Source organism: Gorilla gorilla, chromosome 3, assembly GCF_029281585.2.
Source record: "Gorilla gorilla gorilla isolate KB3781 chromosome 3, NHGRI_mGorGor1-v2.1_pri, whole genome shotgun sequence".
NCBI lineage: Eukaryota > Metazoa > Chordata > Mammalia > Primates > Hominidae > Gorilla > Gorilla gorilla.
Genome location: NC_073227.2, coordinates 15,246,756 through 15,262,656, shown reverse-complemented (window position 1 = coordinate 15,262,656; position 15,901 = coordinate 15,246,756). Strand labels below are relative to the sequence as shown.

The window sequence follows — 15,901 nt, the reverse complement described above, 5'->3', positions numbered from 1 at the left end:
TCAGAAAAGAATAAGTAAAATTATCTATTTCCCGATGACATGATCTTGTATATAGAAAATGCTAAGGAATCTACTAAAAAAAACTATTAGAACTAATAAACAATTTCAGCAATGTGGCAGGATACAAGCTTAGTATGCAAAAATTAATTGTATTCCTATACGCTGGCAATGAACAACGTGAAAATGAAATAAGAAAACAACCGGATATAGTCTAGAGGATGCAAGTACCTTTTTGCACCACCACTGGATCAGCATGATCATTAATAATGAATCCTAGAAACAGCCAGTATGCATAGGCACCAGCCCCATGCAAGGCACTGAGCCAGGCCCTTTCCATGCAGCATCTCCTTCAACATTCACAAGAAATGGAGTTCTCCCCATCTGACATATACAGAACCTCTGGGGTGAAGAGGTAAAGTAACCTGCCCAAGTCACAGATTTGATTAGTGGAGGCACCAAAATTTGAAGCCAAACAGTTTGACTCCAATATTCACGGCTTGTCCCTGCACTGAGCTCACACAGCCTTCATAGTCCCAGTGGTTCTTGGCCTGGGGTGCTCTCAAAAATATCCATACCTAAAAAAAAAATTACCATATGGTCCCAGAATCCCACTTCTGGGTATATATTCAAAAGAATAAGAGCTGGGTCTTGAAGAGATATTTGTGCACCATGTTCACTGCAGCATTATTCACAATAGCCAAGAGGTGGAAACAACCTATATTTGTGTGCTAGGCTGCCACAACAAACCACTACACACTGGGTGGCTTAAATATCAGAATTTTTTTCCTTGCAGCTCTGGAGGCTGGGCATCTAAGATCATGGTATTGGCAGGGTTGGTTTTAGTATAAGATCCTCCTTGGCTTGTAGACCCTGCCTTCTTCCTGTGTCTTCACATGGTCATCCCTCTGTGTATGTCCATGTCCTAATATCTCCTCATAATCACACCAGTCATATTGAATTACGGACCATCCTAATGACCTCAGTTTAATGTAACCACCTCTTTAAAGGCCGTATCTCCAAATACTGTCACATTCTGAGGCACTGAGGATGAAGGCTTAGACATAGGAACTTTGGGGGGACACATTTCAGCCCATAGCACATTGCAAGTGTCTCTCAATAGATGAATAGACAAATAAACTGTGGTCTATACATTCAGTGGAATATTCAGCTTTAAAAAGGAAGGAAATCCTGACACATGGTATAAGATGCATGAACCTTGAGGACATTACACTTAGTGAAATAAGCCAGTCACAAAAATAACGGAGAAGTCAAACTCATAGAGACAGAAAGTCGAATGGTAGCTGCCAGGGGCTGGGGGGAGGTGGGGGGGGATGAGGAATTGTTGTTTAACAGTATAGTTTCAGTTTTGCTTAATGAAAAAGCTATTTATTTTGAGACAGGGTCTCACTCTGTTGCCCAGGCTAGAGAGCAGTGGCACAATCATGGCTGACTGCAGCCTTGACCTCTCGGGCTCATGTGATCCTCCCACCTCAGCCCCCAAGTAGTAGTTGGGACTACAGGCATGTGTCAACACTCCCAGCTACTTTTTTATTTTTTGTAGAGACAGGTTTTCACCCTGTTGCCCAGGCTGATCTGGAACTTCTATGCTCAAGCGATCCTCCCGCCTCAGCCTCCCAAAGTGTGGGGACTACAGGCATGAGCCACTGTGCCCAGCTGTAGAAGTCCTGATAATAGACTGTGGTGATGGTTGCATGACAGTGTGAATGTACTTAACACTACTGGACTGTACACTGAAAAGTGGTTAAGATGGTCAATGTTATGTTACATGTAGAGGATCTGAGGTAGGTGGTCTGGCCTGCAGTGGGGCACAGATGTTGGTATTTTTCTAAAGCAGCCAAGGTGATTCCAGTGGTGGAACAGGATTTGAACTTGGGTCTTAACTCCAAAGTCCTCCCTCTCCCTACCATACACTTGAGGTGACATGAGGAGATGGCATGAGAAACTTCTCTACCTCATTAAAGGATGAGAATTTCTAAAAGACCAGCTATTGAAATACAATCACTTATGAGCCTAATTCAGCTTTTTGTTTGTTTTTGGGGGATGGAGTTTTGCTCTTGTTGCCCAGGCTGGAGTGCAATGGTATGATCTCGGCTCACTGCAACCTCTGCCTCCTGGGTTCAAGTGATTTCTCCTGCCTCAGCCTCCCGAGTAACCGGGATTACAGGAGCCAACCACTATGCCTGGCTAATTTTTCTGTATTTTTAGTAGAGACAGGGTTTCACCATGTTGGCCAGGCTGGTCTCAAACTCTTAACCTCAAGTGATCCACCTGCCTCAGCCTCCCAAAGTGCTGGGATTAGAGGTGTGAGCCACCACACCAAGCCTTAACTCAGTTGTGTTTTTTGTTTTTTTGTTTTGTTTTGTTTTGGTTTGGTTTGGTTTTTTATTTTAAAGGCACACATCAGTAAGTAACAAGGAAATAGTAACTGGCTGTCCATGCAGAACACATCTGTGCCAGTCACGGAAACATGGGAGAATGTCTGGGCAATGGCCTGGTGAATTAATAGCTGAGGCCAGGCTGGGCTCTGACTGACAGCCTCGTCTGTCTCCCAGGCTCTGCTGGCCCAAATGTCTTCCATGTGGTCCTCAAGAGCCTCCCATTGTGTCACTCCTATGACTAGATGGCTCCAAACGGTCCCCCAGGCTCAGGATCCAGCTCAAGCCTGCTGCCCAGGCAAACAAAGCCCTAACCATCTGCATCCACGGCCTCTGAACACTCACTCTCCCCCACCGGGTCCACACCAACTCTCAGGCCACCTAGGTGTGGGTTCTGTCTCTGCACCTCCCTCTGCCCAGAGGGCCCGGCCTGGGTCCGCACGCTCTCTCCTCAGCTCACAAGTCTCTCCCATCATCTGCTGCAGGGCACCCAAGCTCTTGTGCTTCCCTCTGACATGGCCACCCCGGCCTCACAGGGCTGGCATCAGACTTGTTCCCATCCAATTGTTCATTCATTCAACAAATATTCATTGAGCCTCCCCTCTGTGTGGAGGATGCTGTTCTCAGCACTGGGAACACAAAACAGACAGAAATCCCTATCAGCCTTGAGCTCACATTCTCTGAATTTTCATTCCTTAGGAGCAAGGACCGTGTCTTAGTCATCTTTGTGCTCCTAGGACCAACCACAGGTACTAAGCAGGTGCTCAGAGAATAGCGAGTGCAGAAGTGAAAATTAGGCCTGATCTCCACTGCTAAGCAGCTTTCTGAAGACGTCCTGGGTTGGGTAACACATACCTGCTAACTGGACTCTCGTGTACCCCCAACTTGAATAGCAGCTGGAGTGGACTGATATGATGGCTGTGGTGCATCTGTTTCAGACCAAGAGCAGGGCAACTGCATTTCCTGGTGAGATGCCCCAGGAGGCAATTTACCTACAGTCTTGAAGGCTGGCTCATGCCCAGAACATTTTCCTAGCACAGAAGAGTCACCACTTTGCATTTCTTTCTTCCTAAGCAAATGAGGACTTCAAGCCTCAGCCTCAGGGCTCCAGGAAACACATATACTTATTACTGTTCCCCACAGTCCTTTGAGATACACAGGACACCACTTGGAATCGGAATGCTTTGTGTGGGCACAGACTCTGCGCCGGGCGCGTCCTCCTTTTCAAGGTGGCAGGAGCCAATTTCTTTCACTTTTTCACCCGGTTCCATTCACCAGCATTTCCTGGTGCCCTCCACTTGTGGGAAACAGGAGCAGGGGAAGAAGGGAGGCTGCAGGCTGAGCCTGCAGGAGCCCCAATAAACGGCAGCCTTGCGTTCTTGTTTATTGTTACTTGTTTATCACTGTGCCTCCAACTCCCACCCGCACACCCATCACACCTGAGGCTGCAAGGCCCAGGCAGCCAGGACCTCGTCTGCCAGCATGACCACAGCATCCTCAGGCCTGGCCTAGAAGAAGCACCCGTTTTATTTATAAATGGACAGATGGACATCCACGCACAGGCATGTAGAAAAAAGGAGGAGTATTTTCTAGCCAGGGCATGGGGACTGGGTGTGGTGAGAGGGGGAGGAGTCAAGAAAGACATCTGAGTTTCTGGCCCAGGTGACAAGGTGGTGCCACGGATGCTTTAGGTTTGCAGGGGGGTGGCAGGAGTTGAATTCCAAGAGGCCGTGTAACCCGCAAGAACACACCCCCAGGAAACAGTGGCCGGGTTTGCACTGACTTCGGCCACAGCCTTAGAGAAGGGCCACTGGGGCTGGACAGCTGGGCAGGACTGAGCTGAATGCTTTGTCGGGTCTTTTTAAAATAAGTAAGCTTTTTAACTACATACAATTAAATTAAAATGAGTAATTTTAATAAAAGTAAAATCATGCTAATCAAATAAAAAATGTGAGAGTTTCAGAAGAGAAGACACAATAAGTGTTTACTCTCCCCACAGGCCAACGCTAAGGGCTTTCTCCCAGAAGGAAAAGACAAGCAGGGAAGAACTGCTTGGCCCAGGCCCACCCAGGCCACCCACAGCTGACCCTCGCCATCTGTCGCAGGAGAAACCTCACCAGATCCAGGTGAGAAAGTGGAGTCCCAGTGAAATCTAGGGATGTGGCCCGAAACCAGCGAGTAAGAAATACTGAATTTGGGACCTGAAACCAACTCGCACTCGAAATCCCAGTTTGCTACACACGTGGTCAAGATGGAAAGGATGTCCATTTCATCTCTCTTCTGAAGATTAAAGAAATAGGGCAAAAAGTTCCTAATTTAACATTCAATATTTATATCAGCTCATAAAGTCCAAAGTATATCAAGTTCCCTTTCTCCCTGCAGGGTTTTTTTCTCCTGATCTGGCCAGGGCCCTGCATCTCTTGACCCCCCACCAGCACAGAGCAGCCCTCCTTTGCTACCGGGCTGGGGAAGATGAGGCCAAACGCTTCTCGCCCAGGCTCAAAAGCATCTCAGCAACTGCATCAGGCTGATGGTCAAGATCCTAGAAGGCTGCCCCAGTGACCTCTCTCTTCCAACTCCCAGCTCTCCCCACCCATGGCCCACCCTCCAGCTGGGCTTCTCCTCCTGCCTCTGCTCTGCACCTTTCACTGCCCCTGCTTACCAGGAACGTCACCCGCCAATTCCAAATCTCCCCTTGCCTAAATCTCACATCCTCGAAGGTCAATTACACACTCATTCTTCCAAGAAACACGCCTACAAGTTTGCGGAGCGCCTGCCATATGCCAAGCTCTGGGGAAGAAAGTGAATGATACAGGTAGTGCCCCCTCGGCTACTTCCCCACAGCACAGAACATTCTCCTCCATCAGAGAGAGAGAGAGAGAGAGAGAGAGAGAGAGAGAGAGAGAGAGAGAGAGAGAGAGAGAGAGAGAGGAGAGAGAGAGAGAGAGAGGAAAGTGCTGGCACAGGCCCCATGCTTTGGGCTTATGTATATTAGCTCAGTAATCTTCATAATTCTTTGAAGGAGGTGCCAGCTTCCCTCCCACCCAACCTCCCAGTACAGAGAAGGAGAAACACCTCAGAGAAAGCAAGCAGACTGCGGAGACCAGGGGCTGGGGCTGGCCCCCGGCGTCAGCTTCTAACTAAAAGCCTTACTGTGCAGCGGGCTTCTCAAGGACAGTGTCCATGGCTTATCCGCCTCTACGTCCCCAGGGCCCTGTCCGGGGCCTGACACAGCAGGTACACAGCCCTGTTTGCTGAACTGAGTGGTTTCCGCATCCAGGAATAGACACCCGCTTCTTAATCCCTGCCTCGGAGGCAGCTCCCACGGCGCTCAACCGACTCCTGACCTTCATGAACAGACCACGGGGCCGGCAGCACCTGCATCAGCGTCTGTCTGGCTTCCTCTTCGAAACCCAACAGACTCCATCTGGGCCCCAGAAAACTGCCCTGATGCTACAGGTAGGGAGAAAAATCTTTTTAAAAGCACGTTAAAAGGCAGGCCTCTAAAATCAGCTTCCTAGACCATGGCAGGAAGAAGAAAACGGGCAAGAAATTTCCGCATCCCAGCCTCAAGCTTCTCCACTTGAGCAAGACAGTAATAATGTCTGCCACCAGAAGACACCCAGTGCAACACCTGAAGCAGTCAGCGTTGAGTGTGCCCAGGTGACACACATTTACAACCCCACCAGTGGGTTCCTGTCATCCACCAAAAGCAAAACACCTGGTGAAGGCTGCTGGGGATGGCAGCTCTTTCTCCCCAAGCTTTGGCTTCTATGTGACCTTGTGCAGCGCCCCCGCCATACCTTCCCCAGTCCCCCACTGTCTCCAGGCTGTGGCCCAAGTACTCTGGTCTGGCATTCAAGCTCCTGAGCTTGTCTCCTGCTGCCCTCCCAACTGTGACACGGCCATACCACCCTACATGCCAAAAATGAAAACAATGGCCACCATGTCTATGTCCCATACAGGACTTCATTTAATCCTCTCCACAACCCTATGAAGTGACTTCTATAATTATTCCCACTTTCCCTATGGGAAAACTAAGGCTTAAGAGGTGTCTGCAACTTTCTCAAGATCTCAAGCCCAGCAATGGCAGAGCCAAGATGAAAGATGAGATCAGACTCCCATGTTCTTCCTCACTGCACCACAAAATACTGCCTCCAAATCCCCAAATGCTCAGCGCCCTCTCTGAGGTGCCTCCATGCCTCTGCCCAAGCTGTTCTCTCTGCCCAGAAGGCCCTCTGCTCGCTCACCCACCATTCTCACCACCCTAGACCTGGCCAACTCTAGCCTCAATGTCACCTCCCCTAAATCTTCCTAGAGCTTCCCACCCCCCACCTAGTTGCACTCACAGCACTGTGACCTTCACAGCCGCATTTAAGCTCGGAGTCCTCCAGTCCTCCTGGCTGGAACCACCTGTTCTCCTGTCTGCTGTTCAAGTTCTTTGAAACTTAGAGTTGAAGGTGGATCTCAATAGCCACTGAAGCTGGACGGCAAAGTGGCTAAGGGTATGGAGTGAGACCTTAGGCCAGTGAGTCCTTCCACTTGTCCAGATCTGTTTCTTTACCTGTAAAATGAGATTATCCAATAACCATACCAAACTCATAGTGTTGTTATGAGAATTAAACAAGACAATATAAGTAAAAGCAGTGAGCACAGTGCCAGGTACATGACATTGACCTTCCCTGAACATTAGCTGCTGTTGTTATGATGACTTTTACTTGGTAACCACTACGGGGCTCGCCACTATGCCTGATACACTGTAACCACTTAATAAAGGTCTCAGGGTTGGAAGGGAGAAAGGAAGCAGGCGAAGGAGGAAGGGAGGGAGGGAAGAAGAAAGAGACAGGGGAAGGAAGCAGGGAGAGAGGAAGGGAGAAGAGAGAGAGGGTGAGAAAAGAGGAGACAGAGAGAGTGAGAGAGAGCAGGGAGGGAGGAAGGCAAATCAACTCGGAATAAAACTATCTAACCAGCAAACGCTGCTCTAAATGGGAGTAAAAAGGTGAAATTTCTTCCACTTGAGGCCATGACCTCCCACTGGCACTCTGATCAAGAGTCCTCACTCATCCAAGCCTTCTTTTCTTCCTCTTTGGTGGAGGCTGCGTTACCTAAGCCTGTAGCCCCAGCTCCTAGAGCCGCCCTCACCCAGCCCCACCACCAACTGGCTGGGGAGCTGCCTGCTGCTCTGCATCCTATGATCAGAGATAAGGCCTGGCATTGGAAGAGTTTGTGTCCGCACAAATAAAAGGCAGGCAGTCTCTAAGAGAAAACCTGACCTCTGATCCTGATGCCGGGGAATATTTATATGACCCTTTAACCCCTATATTAAACACTAGTTCTTTGATCCCAATACTCAACACTTCACTCTTGCAGCAGATCTTTGCAATATTCTCACAGAAGTGGGCATCCTGGCCGAGTGTGGTGCCTCACGCCTGTAATCCCAGCACTTTGGGAGGCTGAGGTGGTTGGATCACCTGAGGTCAGGAGTTCGAGACCAGCCTGGCCAACATGGCGAAACTCTGTCTCTACTAAAAATACAAAAATATATATACATACAGCTGGGCATGGTGGTGGGCGCCTATAGTGCCAGGTACTCAGGAGGCTGAGGCAGGAGAATCACTTGAACCCAGGAGGCGGAGGTTGCAGTGAGCCAAGATCACGCCATTGCACTTCAGCCTGGGCAACAAGAGTGAGACTCCGTCTCAGAAAAACAAAAAGAAGTGGGCATCCCTTAGCCCCAATTCTAGGAAACCCACATCACCTTCCTGCTAACCTGAGCTCAGTCTGTTTTTCTGCGACCAGCCTCACCCATGCACATCCCCCTTCCCTACCTGCCTGAAGACTACACAGGCAGATTCACACTTGCCAGCCAAGGCTTCAAAATCAAGCCCCACCAGACTCTCCTGGCATCCAGCTCACCAGAGGCCGACACCTGCTCACCATTCGACAGCACCCTGATTCCTACTCAGAGGCCCCGCCATCCCTGACTCTCAGCCTCAGCTCCAGGGGTCTTCGCCGAGCCTGGCCTCCTTCACACAGGCCTTGGTCACAGGCAGATCTGGGTGAGAAGAGGAGCCACGCTGAGCATCAGGAGCCCTGGGATTTGAAGCCCCTTCTTCTTTCCACAGCCTTGTGACCCTGGACCTCTCTAGGCTTCAATTTCATGTTTTGAAAAATGAGCACTGGAGCCAATGGTGTTTCCCAAACCTCAGTCATCAGTTGCCACCGCTGTGACTTCTGCATAAAATGCATGGTTCTTCTTTTCTTAAAATTAGCTTTCCGGAGGTGTAATTTGCACTGTAAGAGGGTGCACCTCAGACAGCCCTGACAATCTGGAGAGAGAACGTTTTGTGGAAGGCCATCATGTTCCCGTGTGCCCCTCGGCACCTTACCTTTATGTGCTTAGTACTTTTCTTTAACACTACTGACTTTTGAAAAGCCTGTACACTACTTCAGCCTTATTCTAAGCAAAAATATCCCCCAAATCATAGGCTTCAGGTGCTACATTTTATAACTATAAGATACAGTTATATTTTCCCTAATGCACACTAAAGTATTATTAAAATAAATTATGTTTGGCTACTGTCACCTAAAATCTCACATCGCAACACTGGTGAGCACTCTCACTGAGAAATGCGGAACCAGCTACCTGCTCCCTGAGGCCTCTTTTGGCTGGGAAAGTCTGGATCCTGCCTCTTACTTGTCACAGAGTCTGCCCAGGCCTTGTATGCAGCAGATGCTTACTAAATACTGGCTGCTGAACCAGAGTGAGAGTTCAAGGCCATTGCTGCAGCCCCCAGACCATGCCTGGCTGACTGCATCCTGCTGCCCGTGGTGAGAAGGCACGGGCTTGTGTCCTGCAGAGCTCATAAACACTGCACTCAGGGAGACACTGACCCTCGCAGGAGGGAAGACAGAGCGGAGCTGGACACAAACGGAGGCTGAAGAAACAAGCAAATCACTGGACGTGCAGAGAGGCTGCACTGGGGAGAGTTGCTCCTATTTTAGGCCATTGAACTACTTTAATAATTCGGTCATTTTCACATCAAAACCATTGCAAGGAAAACCCCCTAGGATGTTAAATCTGCGTGCTCAGAAAGGATTTACCACAAAGAGCATGAAGAGAGTGGTCCCCTTCCAAGTCCCCATTTCACAACAAGCTAAAAATCGAACAGAAGCCTTTAGTTCCCTGAGTGATTGGACAAGGAATTTGTCAGATGTCTATAGTCCTTTAAAAAAAAAAAAAAAGCAGGGGGAATATAAAAGGAAGAGGATGCATTTCAGCCTTGAAAAAGGCAATACCGAAAAGGCAGACACCAAGAAACTTAGCAAGGCTTCCAAAAGCCCAACACGCACAGCCCACTGCACGCAGGGACTGTGCCCAACTCTGCAGCCCTGGCAAATGGAATTCTTTTCAACCCGGCCCGCTGAACCCCTCTTTCAGTTTACTCACTACCCAGCCCACTCCTAACTCCCCACCCCCAGCCATCATGAACTACAGACAGCACCCTAAACATCCTGTTCTGCCTTTGTATCCAGTGGATAGTCCTTCCTTCCTCCTCCACTTGGGAAGCTCCTATTCATTCCTCGAAGGCCTATTCATCCATCGCCTCCCACAGGAAGCCCCCTGAGACCCTCTCACTCCACAAACCAACACAGAGCACGCAGGGAAAGGTGCGGGGTTGGGTGGGGGGTCTTGGCTGGGGTGGATCCTGAGCCTCAGAGGCTTCCTTCCTCGTCCTGTGGATAAAGGAATTTAAAGCTCATTCCCGAGCAGTGGGAAGACAGTCGGGAGATGCCAGCCCAGCCTGCTGGGAAGATACTTCTGGTGACAGTGTTGGGGTGTGCTGAAATTGGATCTGTGACAATGCAGTTGACTCTCCGCTATCAAAAGGCCTACACATGAATGCCTGGCTGGAGCTTCCCTCCGCAGTGACCCTGGTGTGCCCACGAGGAGGATGAATGCTCCTCCTGAGGAGGAAACAGCATTCCCTCCTCTGCGCTCAACGCCTTTTAATACCAGCAACCACCACTCAACCACCACCACAGCGAATGTTTACCCAGCCCTTATCCTGCGTCAGCTCTGCTCCAAGCACTTTATATTTAACCCTCACGAGAACCCTAAAACATAGGTACTTGAGAGATTTAAAAAGTATGGAAAGGCTAAAACACTTGTCCAAAAGTGCACAGCTACTAAGCGGGACTCAAATCCAGACAGTTTGGTTCCAGGGTGGGTTATGGTGGTTGGAAAAATGACAGCAAACTCCTAACTGGCTCTGAAAACTTCTAAACGCCCAGCGCTGCTACCTGATTTCCCCTAAAGAACTCATGGAGGATTTACGCGCATATTCAGCTTCAGGGACATGCACAGATGTGCTGTTTACAACAAGGAAAATAAGCAGCCAACTAAATATTTGCTAAATATTCACCAACAACTGCATGTCCCATGGCACATTTATAGAATGGGATATTATGGAGTCCTTTAAGCTGAAGCTCTATCATCTCAAATTTTGCTCTGAAGGCCTGTGTATCCTGATTCCCAAGTGTGCTTGCTAACATGCAGCCTTCCTGGGTCCCGCCCTAGACCTCATGAATGGCACTGTCTAGAGGTGGGGCCTGGCAATCTTAAGTTTGCACATACATTTTTCTGTGCGGTAATGTGTGAGAACCGCTGCTGGGGATGAATATCTACCGCCACGGAAAGGGTCAGCTCTGTGACTTCTGTCCGTGGTGGGTTCCTCAGTGCCTAGAACAGTGCCCAGCACAATAATGGATCTTCAGGAAATATTTGGTGATCCAGAAAACCCATCCATCAACAAACTATTCTGAAATAATCTGTTGGCATTTCTAAATACCTGACCCGTCTGTGTGCTTCTTGGGAGCAGAGACCGGGAACATCTTCTCACCGTACCACGCCCGGCACAGAGCCAGCCAGCCACGCGCAGAGCCAGCCAGCCACGCGCAAAGCCAGCCCTCGGAAGTGGCCCGCCAACACAGGAACAAGTGAATGCCACTGTATCACACTGATACTAAGTTAACGTTTCTGAAATCAAGATTCATCTCGCATTCAATGCCCCATCATCATTTAATGAATAGCACTTTTTCCCATTTCTTTAGTGGTACAAAAATAATGATGCATGTCCCAATTGACAGCAGCTTAGATTTAATAAAATACGATACCTAACAGAGTCCAGAATTCTGATTTAAAAGTTTAAATTAGCTGCCAACACAGCTAACAGATTGTTGTGCATTTCCTTTCTTACAATTTGCAGAAATAAATCCAGAGCCATCTGTTCTGAGTGTTCGGCTTCAGCCCCCAGTCATCCTGGTGACCCAGGGCTCAGCTACTGAGATGCAACTCAAAGATCTGATGCATGTGGAAGGCTTTCATCTGTCTTCACCCACGAAATGTCTGACAGCATCCGCTGAGATGTGGGAGCTAAAATATCTCCTTCATTGAAGGCTGTAGGATGTACAAGAAATGTCAGTTCTGGGCTAGACCTTGGTTACATCCCAGCTCCACCATCCCCAGATGTCTGGTCTTGGGAATCTCACGGCCACACCTGGCACATGGACATGGTCTGCCCATGATAGGTGTTGGTCACGTTACAATTGTTGAGTAGACCCACACCCCATTGGCCAACAGCCACAGTCCTGAATTTTCTATAACAAGTTCCATGGCTAGTGGTTTGAATGTGTCCCTCAAATTTCACTGTTAATCCCCAATGCACCAGTGTAAAGAGGGGGGACCTTTAAGGGGTGATGGGGCCATGAGGGCTCTAACCTCGTGAATGGATTAATGCCATTATTGCAGGAGTGGATTCCTGATAAAAAGCTGAGTTCAGCCCCCTTCTCAGCTGTCTCTCTGGAACTCTCTTGCCCTGCTGCCTTCTGCCATGGGATGTGGCAAGAAGGCCCTTGCCAGATGCAGGCCCCTCCACCATGGACTTCCCAGCCTCCAGAACTGTAAGAAACGCATTTATTTTCTTTATAAACTACCCAGGTGGTGATATTGTGTTACAGCAACACAAAATGGACTAAGACGAGTGCACCTGGGCAGGTTACTCCCTCTGCAAAAAGCCGCACGGGATGGGAAGCTGGCCACAACACAGGGTTGTCCCAAGAACCAAATGAGATTAAATTGAAAGCTCTCTGAAAAGCAGCAATATCTATGGTAATTCAGGTAATTTGTGATATTTAGGAAGCTACAAATTATAGATATAAGAATCTTCAAATTTTCAAATCAAACTTCAGTGTACACTTTCCGTAACACCTTTTTTGACTAAGAATCCATCATTTTCCTAACTTTTTCATGAGCCACTGGCACAGACCATCACAACTCAGAACCGGGATCTCCGAGCTACAATCCCACCAGAATCCCAGCTCAGCCATCTTCCCCAGCGTAGCCCTGACCATGCTACCTAACCCCTGCTTTCTCCTGTTTAAACTGGTGCCAGTTGTCTGTGGTTTCACATTCACTGAGCAGGTTAGATCTGCCTCTCCGTAAACACCAGCCATGAAGCAGCACACCCAGTAGGGTGTGAGTGAGGGACCGTAGAGTCGAGAATTCGGATGAAAAAACTTAAATTAGATGCCAACACAGCTAACAGATTGTTGTCTATTTCCTTTCCTTGGGCTCTGTTAGAACCAAGGGTGTCTTGCTTTGCATCAGCAGCACTAACTCCTGATGCAACAGCTTTCTTTCTATGGATCACTTCATTCTCCCAAAGAACACAGCTTCTACAACTTCAGAAGAGTTATCTGGGCCACATTTCCAGGGCTATGTGCTATGAGGTAGGGCTCAAGCTGTCAGCCAGCGCTGTCCCTCTCCCTGTGTGAGACGCAGGTCAAGTTACTCCTGCTCTCTCTACCTCCTCTCCTGACCTGGAACGCAAGGATGGGGAGAACGGATCGCCTCACAGTGTGGAGGGCAGACCATGCTGTAGGTCATGCAGTGCACGCTCCATACATCCCAACTTTGCCCTGTGGACACTACATGCTTCTCGCCAGGAGTCACAAGCTCAGCTATGAAGCACTTGAAAGCCCAGAACCTAACATCATAGGGATGGTAGTGGGATGGGGTGGTGTCTGCCTCCCAGTCTGTATCCATGTAGGAATCTCAGTGATGGCCACAGGTGAACGTGGCTCCAGGAAGGCTTCCAGAGGCAGGACCCCTGCGATGTTCACCTGGCCACCCACAGCACAGGCCTGGCTGGATGAGACGGAGAGCAAATTTTGGAGTAAAATAAAGGGCTGGGGCTTGGGTTTGAAGTCACAGGTGGAACATGATTCACTGGAAAGAAAGGATGAGGTATTCCAGAGGGCCTGGGGGAGTGGTCAGCTCCATCCCATAGGGCCATTTCTCCACCCCCCACCCCCACCAGCCCCAGCTAGTAGTCATCATTTCCACAAAGGAAGTCCATCTTTTTAGGTTAGGAAAGAAAATTTGGTTTGAAAATTTATTGGATAAAAATAGGGCAATTCGATTGATCAATGAGACAGAAGAGAAAGTCCAAAAACAGATCCAAGGATGTACACAGGAATTTAAAACACATACTGGGCCAGGCGTGGTGACTCACACCTGTAATCCCATCACTTTGGGAGTTTGAAGCAGGAGGATCGCTTGAGCTCAGGAGTTCGAGACCAGCCTGGCCAACATGGTGAAACTCCATCTCTACAAAAAATACAAAAATTAGCTGGGCATGGTGGCATGCACCTATAGTCCCAGCTATTCAAAAGGCTGAGGTAGGAAGATAGCTTGAGCCCTGAAGGTCTAGGCTGCATTCAGCCATGATGGTGCCACTGCACTCAAGCTTGGGTGACAGAGCAAGACCCTGTCTCAAAAAAAAAAAAAAAATTAATAAAAAACCACACATAATGGTGAAAAAATAACAGCTGACCAATAAACACTGGATTAACACTGGACAAAAGACTAGCTATTTAGGAACGAATAAAACTGGATAGCCACCTACAGCCTCACAGCAAAACAACTTTCTCATGTGGATTACAAATTTAAATACAAACAGAGAAACCACAAATCTTCTAAAAAAAAAATACTTAAAGACTCTGGAGGAGGAGAGAAAAGGTGTAAGCATCTACAAAAGGCAAAAATTTTAAATCTCTATACAGCAAAAGCATCATCATAGAGCAAAAACATCAAACCACAAGTTGGAAGAAAAAAATCTGTGACACATAACAAATCCCAGGTTAATATTCTTAATAGATTAAGAGGTTTCAGAAGTCAAAATTGCTTTAAGCAGCATGCAAGTGGAAAAAAAATAGTGTAAATAATGGAGAAACAGTTCTCAAAAGAAGAAACGCAAATGGCCAATACACAGACAAGATGTTCAGCCTGCCTGGTAACTAAAGAAACAAGAACCAGGATACAAATTTTCACTCATCACATTGGCAAAAATGTTAAAGATTTGCTGTTGGCAAGGTTCTGGGAAAGTGCTATTCTCATTCACTCTTGGGTACAAACTGGCATATGTTTTCTAGGGTGCCGCTGGGCAATTTCTATTCAATGTGGACTGCTTTCGCTAATAGCTTCACTCTGAAAATCTATCCTAAGGAAATAATCCACAAAGATGGGCCTGGCAAGAGACTGGTTAAATAAATCATAGTATATCCAAACCATGGGGGCCTCAGAGATGTTCATCATACCTGCTGTAGGGAAAGTGGGTCACAAACAATATGATCCCATTTTTCATGGAGAAAAACCCACATCAGACACTCACGGACATCACAACCCTAATGATCAGGATTAAAGCAAGAAGGTGTTTTCCTTTTGGGAGTAAGGGAATCAGGCTGTTTGAAAAAAAGATAATTCTTAGAAAGAGAAGGTGGAATGCTCCTAACGAGGACAGAGAAAGTAAAAAAGAACTGAGGAAACAGGAGAGGGTAAGTTCAGGCCAAGAAAACAGAGAAGAAATTAGGTCAGAGAGAAAAACATCAATGGCACCCAGCAGGTGAAAGTCAAAATGTCAGGTTTGAGATGTAACTGATGGGATTTTTAGAGTCCTCCCAAGTTGCTGGGTGAAGGAAAGTGCCAAAAAGCATAATGTTCTTTCCTCTATACCAGCAACAACCAATTAGTGGATAAAACTGGAAGACGATCCCATTTATAACCAAATCAAAAGGAGCTAGGAATAAATTGCACAGAATGTTCAGGAAAGAGAAGAAAATGTGATTTCTTTATTAAGGACACAGAAGAAAACTGAAGTGCAAGCCAGACGGGATCACCCTCGAGCCCTCGCTTCCCTCCCGCATGCTGCATGCCCTGCTCCCTGGCCCTAGACCCCTTCTCATTCCCACCTTTTCCCAAACCCTCCTTTATCCTGGCTCCTGAAGCATCCCTCCCTCCAGGACCCCTCATCATCAGACTCTCAACACGCTTGCTCATCCCCATTCAAACAAAACATCTCTTCCTGTGTCCCCAACAGGCCAGCCTCCACGCCTCCCTGCCCCTCTACAGTCCTTCCAGATGGTCTCCACCTGTCGTCTGAAGT

At 48.1% G+C, this 15,901-nt stretch overlaps 1 protein-coding gene across 3 annotated transcripts in view; it reads right to left on the bottom strand.

Moving 5' to 3' along the window:
* Positions 1-15,901, bottom strand: part of JAKMIP1 (janus kinase and microtubule interacting protein 1) — a 175,858-nt gene that overhangs the window by 123,241 nt on the left and 36,716 nt on the right. For 2 of the 3 annotated variants that reach the window (XM_055385847.2, XM_055385848.2), the window contains exon 2: positions 6,746-6,960. The exons of the other annotated variant lie outside the window; for it this stretch is intronic. The gene's annotated coding sequence lies outside the window, so the exon portion shown is untranslated. The remainder of the gene's footprint in view (positions 1-6,745; positions 6,961-15,901) is intronic. 3 annotated transcript variants of the gene reach the window in all.